We start from the raw sequence: 14,803 nt of genomic DNA on the forward strand, positions 1-14,803 counted from the left end.
AGCCCTCTAACCAATTTCATTGCCCTCCCCTGTACTCTGTCCAATTTGTCCACATCCACGTGTGGGTCCTAAATCTGGACACAGTACTCAAAATGTGGCCTCACCAGTGCCAAATAGAGGAATAATCACTTCCCTTGGTCTGCTGGCAACACTCCTATTAATGCAGCCGAGTATGCTGTTAGCCTTCTTTGTAACAAGGGCACACTCTTGGCTCATATTCAGCTTATTATAACTCTCAGGTCCTTTTCTGCAGAGCTACTGCTTAGGCAATCAGCCCCCAGCCTGTGCTTGGGATTATTCTGTCCTAAATGCAGGGCTTTGCACTTATCCTTGTTGAGTCTCATGAGGTTTCTTTTGGTCCAATCCTCCAATTTGTTGAGGTTTCTCTAATCCTAGCCCTACCCTATCTACTACCCCCCTCCCTCACCCTTTGTGTCATCCTCAAACTTATCTTCCAGATTGTTGATGAAGATATTGAACACAAGTGGCCCCAAAACCAAACCCTGGGGAACTCAATTTGATACCAGCTGCAAACTAGACATTGGACCATTGACTATTTTGAGCCTGATGATTGTAATGGCCAGGACCAAAGGGGTTAATGAGAAAATTATAGCAAATAATATCTGCTTCTTGGGAGCATCTGACACTAGCATAACAGTTAATATTAGCTAAAACAAGGCTTGAAAGATTATAACCCACAAAATGTACCCTATCTGTCACAAGTATAACTGCAATGCTAAAATTAACTGTCTGTACTGATCATAAAACTAGACTGGGCCCCAAGAAGCGGAATCAGAAAACAGAACTGCAAACTTTAGCTGACCCAACAGTTCTTGCTTAAAGGTCAGTCAAAATGACAAACCTGACCATAAGGTATAATTGACACACTCCAAAAAATTCCAAAGAGAAAGTAACCAGGTGCGTTGGATTTAGGCAGAATAAATGCTAATCTCAAGCCTCAAAGTGGTGCGGTGTGATTTGCTTATTGGATGAGCTCAAGTTTAGGCAGTAACCTCTTATGACAATTTCTAACACCTTTCAATCTCACAGGGTAACAACTGTAGGGTAAGATTGTGAGTGGCTCTAAAGCCTAACATAAGATAAAGTATAAAAGAACACACATGTTGGGTGACCAGTAGGAAGGGCGGAACAGAACGGTCATTGCTGTTCCAAGCCCAGACTCCAGTCCTCCAGTGTAAGCAAGGACCAGATCCTGACTAAGGGATCTTCCCTGGTGCTCCCTCCGACAGCGTCGATCAGGGATGCCTGACCTCACTGGATCAACTTGGCGTGTACCTGGCACTGAGGGACTATTGATAAGTTGCCAACCAAGTGGGAACTCTTTGTCAATTTGTCTGTCTGTTGTTATTATCACTGCCAACTTTTAACTCTTATTGTTGTATTATCTGTTTATTAGATTAAAATTTCTGTTAACTGTTATACGTGTAAACCATATTTTGCTGCTCAAACATATTTCTGTTGCAATTCTGCTGCTATAAGTAAAATTTATCTTTACTGTTATAAATGAAACTTGTCTTGCTTCACTCCCAACTCAGCCTTCTCAATCCCAAACAAACAGCCCAGTGGCTGACACATTTGCTGTGCCCATTCGGCCTGCAACCAAATTGATACACTCACAGTGCCCAGTTGGCCTGTGACAGCTGATCCAGCCAGTTTCCTCTCTACTTTACAGTCCATTCATCCAACCCATACTTTCTTAGTGTAACCCTGGGTGCAACACTACATGCGCCCTCACCTGAATAATGGGATCCTGGGGTTCCTGGTAGCCAGTAGCCCTGCCCAGCCCCCCTGGGAAGCTGCTGCAGTGCCCCTGAGTGGAGAGCCTCCCCTTACAATCAAACACCCTTGCAGACAACTCTCAAACTATTTACAGGATTTAATTATTTACAACATAACAAATAATCATTAAATAAGCACAGGGATATATTGACTAATAAACCCTCAAGAACTTATTTACACAGTCTCTCACTTGCACACGGTGTACTGGGGATCCTGCGTGCACTGCCCCTGGAGGGGTATCTCAGGGAGCGGGACTGTCTGTGTCCCTGCACGTGGTCTGTGGACGCTCCCTGGCACTGGTGTCCGTCTCCATGCTCCTGGGGTCTCCGGGCAACAAGCGACAACTCCTCTGCAGTTCAGCCACACTGGCTGCAGTCAGGTCTCTCCAGGCTTGGATTCTCCACACTAGCAGTCCGTGCCTGTTCCTGCCTCTGCAGCTTCTCCACTGCTGCTCCTGCAGGCCTCTCTCAGGGGCTGTCTGAGGGACCACTGTACTGAGACTCTGAATCTGGTTTCCAGCCTGTCCCTCAGCCCCCTCACTCATTCTACACCACAGGAAAAACTGCTCCCCCTTTTATCCAAGCCTCTCAGCCAATCCCAGCTCAGGGCCCTTCCTAGGCTTTTGCTAATAGCTCTATTTCAAAACTTTGCTGGGGATACATCACTCCTCCCACTTCCAACAGGGCTGCTTCCAAAACAGCTTCACTTGCCCTCAGAGCCTACAGTGTCCCCTCTGGGACAAACTCTGTCTCTGCCAGGCAGCCCCTCCCATTCTGTTCAGGTGGGTCCATTTTTTTTAAGGCTGCTACTTTAGCTTGCTTGTAAGAATGTTGTAGGAGACCATATCAAAAGCCTTGCTAAAGTCAAGGTATACCACATCCACTGCTTTCCCCACATCCATCTCGTCATAGAAGGCAATCAAGTTGGTCAGGCATGACTTGCCCTTGGTGAATTGATTTTGACTCTTCCTAATCACCTGGTTCTCCAAGTTTTTTAGAAATTAATTCCTTGAGGACCTGCTCCATGATTTTTCCAGGGACTGAGGTAAGACTGACCAGTCTGTAGTTCCCTGGATCCTCTTCCTCCTCCCCTTTCTTAAAGATGGGCACTACATTTACCCTTTTCCAATCATCCAGGATTTCTCCTTACTGCCATGAGTTTTCAAAGATAATGACCAGCAGCTCTGCAATTGCTTTGGCCAACTGTCTCAGCACCCTCAGGGATATTGTGTCTGGCCCCATGGACTTGCCCCATTGTCTTCAGCAGAATTTAGTGCTGGGGAATAGCTGAACTGGACTGCAACAGAGCACGGAGAGGAATTAGACACTTAAGTACTCAAGTCAGTAACATTTCTTTGTGAAATATACTATTGATAGAAATCACTGCTATAATACATGGTTTATAAAGATATAGTGTTGAAGCTGGTGAAGCTTTTTGTGTTATCTATAATACTTTGGATTATGTTGCATGGTTGGGGGGTTTTTTGCATAAATTACTGTATTGCTCAGTACAGAATCACTTTGTTAGCATGAATAAGTGTCCTTGGTGCTGCGGCCTATGGGATCTAGTGGCAAGGGGAAGTAGGGACCTCTGTTGAAATTTCAGGCATTGCCACTTAGTCTTGTCATTAACCCACATACTGTATCAAATGGACTGAACTGTAATTAAAATAATCAGATAATAAATTGGTTAGCTTGGTTCTGTTCTCAAAGGCCAGCTGAGCCAACTCCACACAGTATAGACCTCCAAGAGATTGCATGGCTGCCTTTCAGTTAATACTGTGTAAACTGTCAAAGGTCTCTGAAACTTTGGGGAGAGTTAAATGTTTAAACAGAAATATATTAATATTTAAATAGTATAGTTCTTCTGGTTGTTAAACCATCATTAGAACAGGATAGAAGCTGGTTTACAAGCTCTGAGGTTGGACTTGTACACTGTGGGTGGTAGAAACAAAGCCACTTTTAGTCAGTAAAATGTCTTTGTCAAATATACTATCGATGACTGTTTATACATTATAAGGGTTGTCTCTCACCATGTGAACCTTCAGGACACAGCCGGGAGGAAAATGAATGTGTTTTCTTTTAATTATTCTAGCAGATTGGAAAGTAAGGACTTGAATTTGCTGACACTGCTATGGTTTTTTGCCAGTTCCCCCCCTCTGTTGAGGGATATCCTTAGATTCTTCCTGAGCAGAAACCACATGCTGGGAGACATCTCCACTAAAGCTATAAAGGGAAAGAAGGAATAGTTGAAGCTCTACATGGACACACAAATGTCCTATTCTTAAAAGTAACCCCAAATTTTGGGCTGGTGAAGAACAAATTTTAACTAAACAAAAGCAGTTGAAAGACACTGGGAAATGCATGCTGTGGGTTGACAATATTTAGCGCACATCTGAGGTCTCTTCAGAGTTATAAATGTAAACCACAGAATGTAATTTCACATTAAAAATTCTGCATTCTTCTGAATGTGAGAGGGTATTTAGCTTTCAAAGCATCATTATGAAGTGAACTTGGGTTCATGAAAGTGTGTGCTCTCTCTATAGATCTTTTAGTCTATAAAAATACATTTCTACCCTGCCTTCTGAATGCGAGTCAAATCACAAAACAGACAAAATGAATCAATAGCCATGACGGGTGTGTACTGATCCTATTCATCTCAGTAGGGTGTTAGCTATGAAGCTAAGTGATGTTAATTTAAATTCCAAAATTAATTGGTCATTATTGAGAGAGTTTTCATTAAGTGTCTAGATAATACATCAGCCATTTTGGTACATTTGAATAGGTGTTACCAACACAAGAGAAGAGTATGGCACAAAGGTATAGGAGGGAGGGTAAGAAACAGAAAATCTATCTGAAATAGTTAGGTTTGATCTTAAGGCTTCTATCAGACCTATCACTGGAAGATTTTAAGCTGAAATCTTGTCAGCAACCCAACCTGACCCTGGAACTCTGAACTATGAGATCATGCATCGTGCTTACTGCTCCCTGCCTGCCGTGTCTTCTAGAGTTCACCTCTGTACATCAGGCCACAAACATAGGAAGTCCACCAACAGCAATCCCATGATTCTTTCTTCCTGACATCTAGTCCTCCTTTTTTCCCCTCCCCATCAATTACTGTTTCTACTGCCCATAATTATAGCCAAGCATAGAAGGAGAGACAAGTAATTTGCATACTGATTCCTGTAAGAGCCCAACTTCAGGAACAAGGAAGTATAGTGTGGAAGCTTTGTTGTGTCACGTAACAAAGGACACATAAGCTGCCCACAATGGCTTGCATTGGTGGAGGGCAACCCTTAGGATTGACCCTAAATATCAACCCCTATATATTTGCTTATGAGCTAGCACTGGAAAGTTGGGTGGGAGTATGGTCTATTGATGGACTACTGTACTAGAACCAGGAGAGTTGTGTTCTCTTCCCACTTGCACTACTGGTCTATGGTTATATAGCAGATCATTGGCAAGTGGTTTACCAGCCCTGGGTGCTAACTTATAGGTACCAATATGGCCCCTTTTTCCAGCAGTCTTTTCCATGGCAAGGGCAGCCCTGCACTATTGGCCATAGGAGTCAGGTAGACACATTCCCATGCCCATTAGTATGTCTGAGGTGGGGAGGGGTGGAATGACACCCCCACACAGAAAGCTTTTCCATGGGATACATCAACCCTGCCTGGGGAGGAGGGAGGTAGCAAATAGGGCAGCAGGGGTGGCTTCTGGGAAGCCTGCACCATTTGTCTGTCCTCCAGCAGCAGCAACCCAAATCTGCTGCTGGAACAAGAGCTGCGGCAGTTGCACCTACAGTTGGAGGGAAGAGAACTGGAAGGTAAGACTCCCTCCCCCCCAACCCCACACTCCTTCCTTTTCCTGCCGTCCCCCTCCACTGGTCAGCATAATTCACCCCTGCCTCTGCTTGGGGTGCTGGAGGAACTGGCTACACCTCTACCTAGGGTAATCTTTATCTCTCTTCCATGCAAGCCTTAAGTGCTCTGGTCTATTTAAATTATAAACTCTTGAAAGCTCTTGGGAGCAGAGGTTGTCTTTGTATAGGACCTGGAACAAGTGGGCCTATTATAGATGCATTAGTACTGACATGTTGATCTTTAGCCATTAAATAAGTCCATGGAAGCCAATAGGAATTTACATAGATAAACATGAACATAAATGCTTGTGGGACTAGCCTAAGGATGACAAAGCCTGAAAGGTTGAAATGAAAATTGGAGTGACTAAGCTGAGGGAAACTGAGGGTTAAACAGATGATAAAAATACAGAAATTATACAGAAATACGAACTCAGATGTACTTTAAACTGATTGTTAAGCATAGGAGTAATTTTATTAAAATGTTTATTAGCATTACTGTTAGTATCCTGTGGCTTTTTTTGTTTTGTTTGTTAATGTTTTTAACATTGTTCAAGCACATAGCACTCTACACAGTAACAAGAAAGCCACCAAAAATGTAAATGCCAAAGTGATTTACTATCTTCTGCAACCATTAATTCAAACTTCTTCACCTATTCAAAATGTTTCCCATCTGGCAGAGTCCTTAGAAATGAAGCCCAGGTTGTTTGTGTGGCTCTTTGTCACAAGCAGTCACTGATTACTTTTAGGTTACCCAGTACAACATGAGATTTTCATCCTACTTCTAATCCAACTGTTTGGTTCAAAGGTTTCAATGGTAAAACCAAAGCTGCTTTGAAATGTACAGAGCATATGGCTCATAACATATACACCATCTATGGCTTATAGTACTTGGCTATTCCCTGCTATCATAAAAGAATCATACATTTGGGGAAACAGTTCTTTATAATTCTGAGATAAGCTTCTGTTATAGCCAGGCTACTGCATATTTTCTCAATTCCCAGAATAAAGTCTTTGAAGCTTTTAACAGCAGGAGTTGTCATTGATTTAGTTGTGTGTTAGATACAACATACTGCAGGCTGTAAATGAATAGACCATGAAGTGAGAAGTGTGTTGTAGTTTTTAGCAGTGGCACATGCATGCACAGACCTTCTGATGCATGTCAGAGGTGAGATGAACACTATGTTGAGATATAAGGAGCAGATTTGCTGTGCATGGACTTGGGAGAAACAAAAAGGCTTGGTGAAAGAGTGAAGCTGTGAAATGCTTCCTTGGAAGTCAATAGGACTATTCATTAGGACTGTGAAGCTTCAGTTGCTGGTTCAATTTAGTGGAGATTCAACCTGATTAAGTGGCCAAATCTCCAAATCTGAACTGAACCAGGAAACCCTTTAATCTCTCTGAATTGAATTGGAAGCGTCCAAATCAATTCAGAAAGATTCAGAGATTCAGTCATAGACACGGCTTTACGTGTTTTTTCTATGTACCTCAAGGTACCAGGCAGCTCATGAATGCTGTGATGCTGGAGCAGATGGAGCATCCCAAAGGAGCATGGGGGGCTCCCCAGTGCTCTTGGCAGCAGACCCAGAAGTGGACTAGAAGCGCTTCTGGTCCACTTCTGGGTCATAGTTTCATAGCTGGTAGGGTCGGAAGGGACCTGAGCAGATCAAGTCTGACCCCCTGCCATGTCAGGAGAGAGTACTGGGGTCAAACTACCCTGGCAAGGTGTTCATCTAGCCTCCTCTTAAAGACCCCCAGGGTAGGAGCCAGCAGCACTTCTCTTGGAAGTTGATTGCAGATCCTAGCCGCCCTGACAGTGAAGTAGCGCCTCCTGATGACTAGTCTGAATCTACTCTCTGCCAGCTCGTGACCATTATGCTCACCGGTGGTATGGGGAATCTTCCCCTGCCCCTGCCTGGGTATCATGACTGTCAGCTGTGGGGATTTTCCCCAAGTAACAGGGCTCTGGTCAGGAACCCTGTTACAGTCACCATCTTGTAAACACCAGGAACTGAACCTGGTTTCTAGAGAAAGTGATATTCTCTGAAGCTTGACCCAAAAAGCCATGCTGTAATAAGCACCTATCCTTTGTGAACATGCAAGAGGCTATTATGTACCTAAGATAGGGTACATAATCATATCTACTACCTCCTGGGTTATACCAATCCATTGCAGGAGAGAGAATTCCACCCTCTGTGAATGCAAAAAGGAAAACTTTAGAAAACATGAGACAAAAAACAAGAAATAACTATGAACTATGAAGTTACAGGTCACATCCTGTTCCTTGGCTCCAGTATAACTCCATTTGTTAGTGGCATAGTCCCAGGGCTAGTAGAAGAAAATTTGATTATCTATTTACTGTTGTGCTTATTTTTTCATTTCAGTGAGCAGTTAGAGAAAAAGTGTTTTTTTTTTTCTTCTAAAGTAAAGAATAATTTAAAATAAATAATTTTAGTTGCATAAATTCATCATTTTCTTTAAAATGCTTATTTGAAAGTCCCTGTCCTAGTACAACTGCATTTTAGGGAACACTTCTCCCATTGTAGAAATGCAGCCATTTGATTAACAATGTGCAGCCCTCTGTGGGCATGATTCTGCAAATCTTATTGTCATTAAGCAGTATCTTAACTGCATGACCACCAGAATTGATTTCAATGCGAATACTCTTAAAGGAAAATTTTGCTCACTATGAATAAGTGGGGCAGAATCTGGCCCTATATTCATTAATTACAATATATGAAAATGTTCCACCTTACACTATGATATAAAGAATTACATTAATTCAGAACACACATTATGCCTAGCTGCTTGTCATCCATGACCCACCCACTCTACAAAGGACTATGGCAGTTTTAAATTCCTTTAACACCAAACCTACAATTTGAAAAGTAAATACTGGTGGGAGGAATCACTCTTCATACTTCCTTCCTCCTCCTAAGGTGTTAACATACCTCTGCCTAGATGTTAACCTAATGTCTTTATTCCTGAATTTTATTGTCTCATCTCTTCCTCCCTGAATTGTGTTACCTGCTATCTTGTTGGCATTTCCTTTAATTTACTGTGTAATTGAAAGGAAGGTTTCCAGCTTTATAGCTCCTGTCTGTCCTCCCCTTTTTTCAGTGACAGCTCAATTCCGGACTGCAGGTGCGTGTGGTTTCAGAGTAGGAGAAATGATACATGACTTAGTAGGGTTTCTTGGGCAGAAATGTACTTGAAGAAAATGGCAAAAAATATTTACCGTTCACTTGTTTATTATCTGATATTTCACTAGCACCCAGTGTCCCCTGTTAGAATAGAGGCATGATTGGTCCCAAACCAGAAAAATAATTAAAATCTGCATGTGCTACATTTGTATAAAAATGCCTTACACTATTGGTGGGTTACTTATGTTTCAAATTAGAGTGAGTGCACTGAGAGAGTCATTTTTACATTGGTGCATCCATCAGTACTAAGGATTTGCATTGGTACAAAGAAAAGGCTGAAGATAAGCTCCTGGGCCCAGTTCAATAAGGCAGCAAATGGTATTGCCCTGTCTTCCTTTTAGGTACCCAACTCTTAAAGTGAGATTCATAAACCTGAATTAGCACCAAAATTTGTGCTTTTGTGAGACTGGGCTTAACAACCCCAAACTTCATCCTTAATTTAGGAAGCCCATGCCTACACTGCTTCCCTGCCAAGCTCTGGAACAGAATTGGAGAGTGGATGAGGTGTGCGCACAACACTTGTTTGAGCCATTTACACTGCCTAATTGGTAGTCAACGTAGGAGTGAGTGAATAGGACTTATTTCCTGACAGTGGTTAACTCCTGCTCCAAACAGTAGGGTTTTTTGTTTGTTTGGGGGTTTTGTTGCATTTCATCCCTATACTCATTAAGACAAGAGGCATAAGTACCACTTGAGTTAAGAAGTTTCCAGGGAAGTATCCTCTCTCCTGGACTTGGTCTTAGCATTCCCTCTTGATTTATTTTCCCTGGTCTGGGAGTCTTCCACATATTACTATACAATCGCTCAATTTCAACTGGTGTAATATAGGTTGGAGGAGATATACTTGATACTTTATTGGTGAGGGCTTCTTCCTTTGAGATGTGAGTGTGAACCCTCATAGACTGAGGAAAGGTCTAAACTCAGTTTTCATAAGATCACAGGAAGGTAGGGCTGGAAGGGACCTCATGAGTAGGGCCCTGAGTAAATCACAGTTTTCTTACTGAAAGTTTGAGGCACATGCGTGGGTAAAGTATCATTTTTCACAGAATATTCACAGAACTACCATTAATCTTGGCAAATGGTTCCTGGTAGTTCCGTGAATATTCCGTGAAAAATGATACTTTACCCATGCACGCACGTGCGGCAAGCAGGCACACACCATAGGTGGTGGAAGGCCATGGCTAATGGGGCTGAGGCCCCCCCAAACACAGGGCTGTAGAGAGAACCACAGATTAGCCTCTGGGTATGCTCAGTGACACAACTTTTTTTCTATTTGTTTTATATGCCACCCTTCTCAACAGAGGATCAGGACAGCTTATAGTAGGGCTACATATACACGGTCAAAAAGCCCAAGAATGAATTGATTTAATCTTTGCAGGTTAGCCTAAACTGGTTATATTAAACTGATAAAAAAATGAAGAGACATTCACTTTTGATTTCACAAATGCAGCCACATGCCTGCAGTGGCGGAGGCCAGAAGCCAGAGGGCACTAGTGCATACATCCCTGCTCAGGTGGAGCAGACAGCTTGGGCCAAGATTAGTCTGCCCACCCTGCAAAGTGTCCTGGGATGCTGGGGAACTGTGAGTTAACTTGAATCTGAAGAGGATCTGGGACAGAAGTTCAGTAAAGCAGTTTAACCTAAATTGGTTAAGTCAGAATGTAGTCTGATACTACATTCATCCAGGTTTATCTTAAACTTGGTTTAGTACAATGAACTTCTGTTGTGTTACAGATTTGAACCAGCTGCCAATCAGTTACGTGTAATTTATGTGTGATTTCTATCCCTAACCTAGGGTAACAGAATGACTTTCAAAAAAGAAAAAAAAAAAAGCTTATGGAATGGGAGAAAAACATAGAACAGAAACCCACTCAATGATATCCTAGCCTAGCTTTGCTTACTAAGCACCTGCCCAAATATGAAGGTCTTAGAGTGCTTCTGATAGATGTTCATGTTTGGGCGCCTGCGGTCTCAAAATGGATGGAGTTCCAGAGTTGAACTGCTGAGAGTGACTTCCCACACAGTTTTGTCAAGCGGACTTCATACATTGATGGTACTTGCAGGAGGTTGCTTTTGGCTGGCCATAATCACTGTGATGGAGTAGTCCCTTAGGTATATACAGCCCAGTCTCTTTAGGCATCTGGGTAATTTCATCTGTGAAAAGTTAGTTACAACTAACCTCTCAGGCTTCAGGCATTTAAGTTTTTAGGTGGGGCTTTTTGATTATTCGTCAATTGGACTTAAGTCCTGCCTAAATTACTCTGTACGCTCTTTTATTTTATTTATTTTTTTTGATCCCTTAGTGTAACCGAGACCTTAAGTCTACAGATAGCCTGAAATGAAATATCTGAGTTGTGATCTCAGTGTTGGTAGCAGTAATAGTGTTAGTAATAGTTATTTAAAGGGCAGAATTAACTTCTTCAGTGCTGCTTATTTTTGAGTAAATATCTGGCTAAGGAGCCTGTTCCACAATGCACATTTGCTTGCAGTGCTTACCAGTGTGCTAAAACTTGTCATTTCCAAGATGCCAGAATTAAAAGATTTTGCAGCTCACTGAAATTTGAGGAAGCATAGAACAAATTTGATTTAATAGCCAAACAACAGAAGAAATCTTCTCACTTGCAGTAGTTCGGTTTGATAAAGCCTTTGGTTTTAAAAAGGGACCTTGTGCTGCTGCAGAATTTCTAGTCTGTTAAACTGGTTTGCAGCAAAAATTAGGTCAGGTTTGCTGCAGAGAATGCAGGCCATGGTCACAGTGTACTGTCAGTAAGCTATGCGCTCATCAGTCTCAACTTCTAAAAGTGCGTGGCCTCACAGTTTTACCAAGGTATGTGCTATTCCTTATATTGTATATTTAGAGGCTGATATAAAAGAGGACTGTTATGTTCTTAAGAAACTTGTGATATGGATTACTTGGTGGGGGGGATGTCAGGGGAAAGGTGTCCCACTTGAGTGAAATTTAAAGGGGCCTGATTTTTAGTGGCCAGTTGCTCAGCATTTTCTGAATGCTCAGCTTCTTCAAGGTAACTCAAAATGGGCACCCTGAAGCACTAGCCACTTCTGAAAATTTGGCCAAGAAACTTTGAGAATTTTCCATAAATCTGTAGTATAAAAGAGAGACAGACCCAGGCTCTGAGCCAGTATTAGGCAAGTAGGAATTAATCTGGGAGCTCCTTTCAGTACTTGCTTTTGTATAGTGATTGGAGTGTTTATCGGGTTAGCAGTGGTGAACACTGAAGATATTTTAAGGGATTCAAACATCAATTAGAGGTAGGTAAATGATCATTAGAAACAGCTACTCTGTTTGAAAATGAATATTTTTTGCCCCTTTGCACCTTTAATGTTTTAGTGACAAATGTAACCCTTGCTGATACTGTCTGTTTTAAACTGACACTTTACGGAGCAGAGCAACCATCATGGGTTATTAAAGTCAGTTTAAGTCTGAGAAAAAGGGAACTATTTCTTCTGTAAGAAACTTAAAAGCCCTTAAAATAATCATGATTAAAATGAAAAAAAAAAAGGTTATAAAGATGTTCAGTAACAATACTTAGTGTATTCAGAGGTACGGTGCTCAGTATAACTGCACAGAGAGAATTTAAACAGTGAAACTAACCCTCTGTGATCTTGATTCTTTAGAGCTGGGAAATTAAGTTGAAAGGATATCACTGCAATTTTATATGATTAACCTGCCATATCAAGTCATTGGGTAATTATAGACCTTGCCTGTCTCCACCTTGGAACTCTGTTCTCATGGTGTTGATATGCCTTCATCATTGTGAGCGCCGACTGAAAGACAAGCGTGAGAGTAAAATGGATTTAGATAAAATTAGGTACAATTGGGGCAAGAGTATAAGGAATTGCCCTTTTTTAACATAAAATCTAGCTTTGGTGAAATGAAATCTGGCTGTAATAATACTGAATAGGTACTTATCGCAACTCTCTCTCATGTGCGCTACAAACATACGGGACGAGCTTGAGGCCTTACCAGCCTGCTCTAGTTCGTATGACAGATTCATTATTTCTGTGTTGGAGAGAGAGAATGCGAAGATCAAAAGCCAAGCTCTGATTAGCTGGCAAGTGTGCAGCATTGTAGTACAGAGCATGCATTCATATTGAACCCCTTGGCGGCATTTGGGAATCAATTTGTTTCATTCCAGTTGAGGACATACTGTAGTATCATTTCACAAGAATGAGAGGCCTCCGCTTAATTTGCTGCTTATTTGAGGCTGAACTCTGTCCATCATCCATACCTCCCACAAAGCACGTGTGGATTCTGTTGCTATAGACGTCTCTTATTAAGACTCTGAAATTACTCTAATTATAACTAACGGATATTAGCTCCATCAGTGTGGTTTACATAATAATGAAAGCCTAAATCCAAAGTCTGTCAAGTGATGATTAATTCAATAGTATTTTTGTTCATGGGTCCTTGGGGTGTCAACTACAGTTTCCCTGAAGCCAGTCAATGCTGTTGCACATGCTCGGCTCCTACTGAAGGGAATAGAAGTTACACCTGTGAAAGTGAGAGCAGAACAAAGCTGCAAGTCTTACTGTTATTTATATAGAATGGTAGAGAGAAATATTCATCATCCTCACCAATTAAGCAAATTGGCTATGTAATTCCCATTGAAATCAATAGGCATTGGACTTGAAAAGATCTGGTCCCATGTAACTAATCATACAACATATTAAAAAAAAAAAAAAAAAGAGAGGGGGGTGCATTTTCTTTGCAGACATAATGGACACATTTTAGATTTACTTATTAATATCACTACTCACTTGATAACTAAAACCAGATTAGGTCTTAGTGGTAACAAGCTTCCACAGCATTGTTCCATTCTCACAGGCAAGACCGAAGCACGTTAAAAAGTTGGTTGGGGCATTGCAAATATAACATGATGTCTTGTCATGGTTAATTTTAACGTGTAAATGGGCCCTTAGAGTCCACTCATACAAGTAGCTGCTTAACTCAAATGAGCAGTGACTATTTCCTTATATCACTTGACCTCAAAAGGAAAGGTCAAGAATCTCGGGGGGGGGGGGGGGGGGGGGTTTGCATTCAGGCATGACGCCTCCTGCAGCCTACATCAGTGTTAGCTTCAGTGTTCTGTAACCGCTTAAATGAAAGCCTATTTTACAACGCATTGCATCAAATGCAACAATAACATTGAATGCAGAAAAGCAAAGTTAAAGCTCAGATTTTACATGTGTGAATGTTAGGAAATGTGCAGTAATGTTTAATATAGCTAAAGGATTGTGCAAGCTCTGGGGAAGATACAAAACATTTGTTAGGGGCAAACCTCATGGTGACCAGAATGAAAAGTAGTTAATTGTAGTCTGAAGAGGTAATGTGAGAGGGAGTCTGAAGTCAGGCAGAAGACAGGGCAGGGTGGCACCTTGGAGACTGACTTGTTCAGAAAGACAGGCTTTGGTAGCTAACAGTCTACTTGGTCAGATGCTATTATGATTAATGATGCTATCGCCTGCAAAAGGCTGTGCCTTTCTGAACAAGTGAGACTAAGGCAGGGGCAGGCAAAATATGGCCCGTGGCTGGATCCGGCCCCCTAGGCAATTCCAACCGGCACGTGGGGCCCCTCCGTATGCTGAAAGAATTATCACAGACCTTAGCCCCAAGCTGCCTGTCTGAAAGCCAGTGTCTCCATGCAGGAGTTGTGGCTCTGGTTGTGAAGCAACCAACCCCCACCCCAGGCTGCCCTGACCCACTCCAAGCTCCAAAGTAGGGGACGCTACAGATGAGAAGCTTCTGCCTGGAGCTTCTACCCAGACTGCCTACCCTGCAAGAGTGGAAATTCAGGGAAGGGCCCCCACCAAGGTGAGGGCCAGGGACTCATGTTGGCAGAAAGGGGGCTAGGAGTGTGGGGGGCTGCGTGCTGGCAGGGCTGGGGTAGCCCTGCATGCTGCAGAAGTGCAGGAGCTGCACACTA

The 14,803-nt window shown here is 42.3% G+C and overlaps 1 long non-coding RNA gene across 2 annotated transcripts in view; it reads left to right on the plus strand.

Annotated features, from left to right (window-relative positions):
- LOC132249955 (uncharacterized) overlaps nt 1-14,803 on the plus strand; it is a 203,098-nt gene that overhangs the window by 52,012 nt on the left and 136,283 nt on the right. The window lies entirely within an intron of this gene.

Source organism: Alligator mississippiensis, chromosome 4 (genome assembly GCF_030867095.1).
Source record: "Alligator mississippiensis isolate rAllMis1 chromosome 4, rAllMis1, whole genome shotgun sequence".
NCBI lineage: Eukaryota > Metazoa > Chordata > Crocodylia > Alligatoridae > Alligator > Alligator mississippiensis.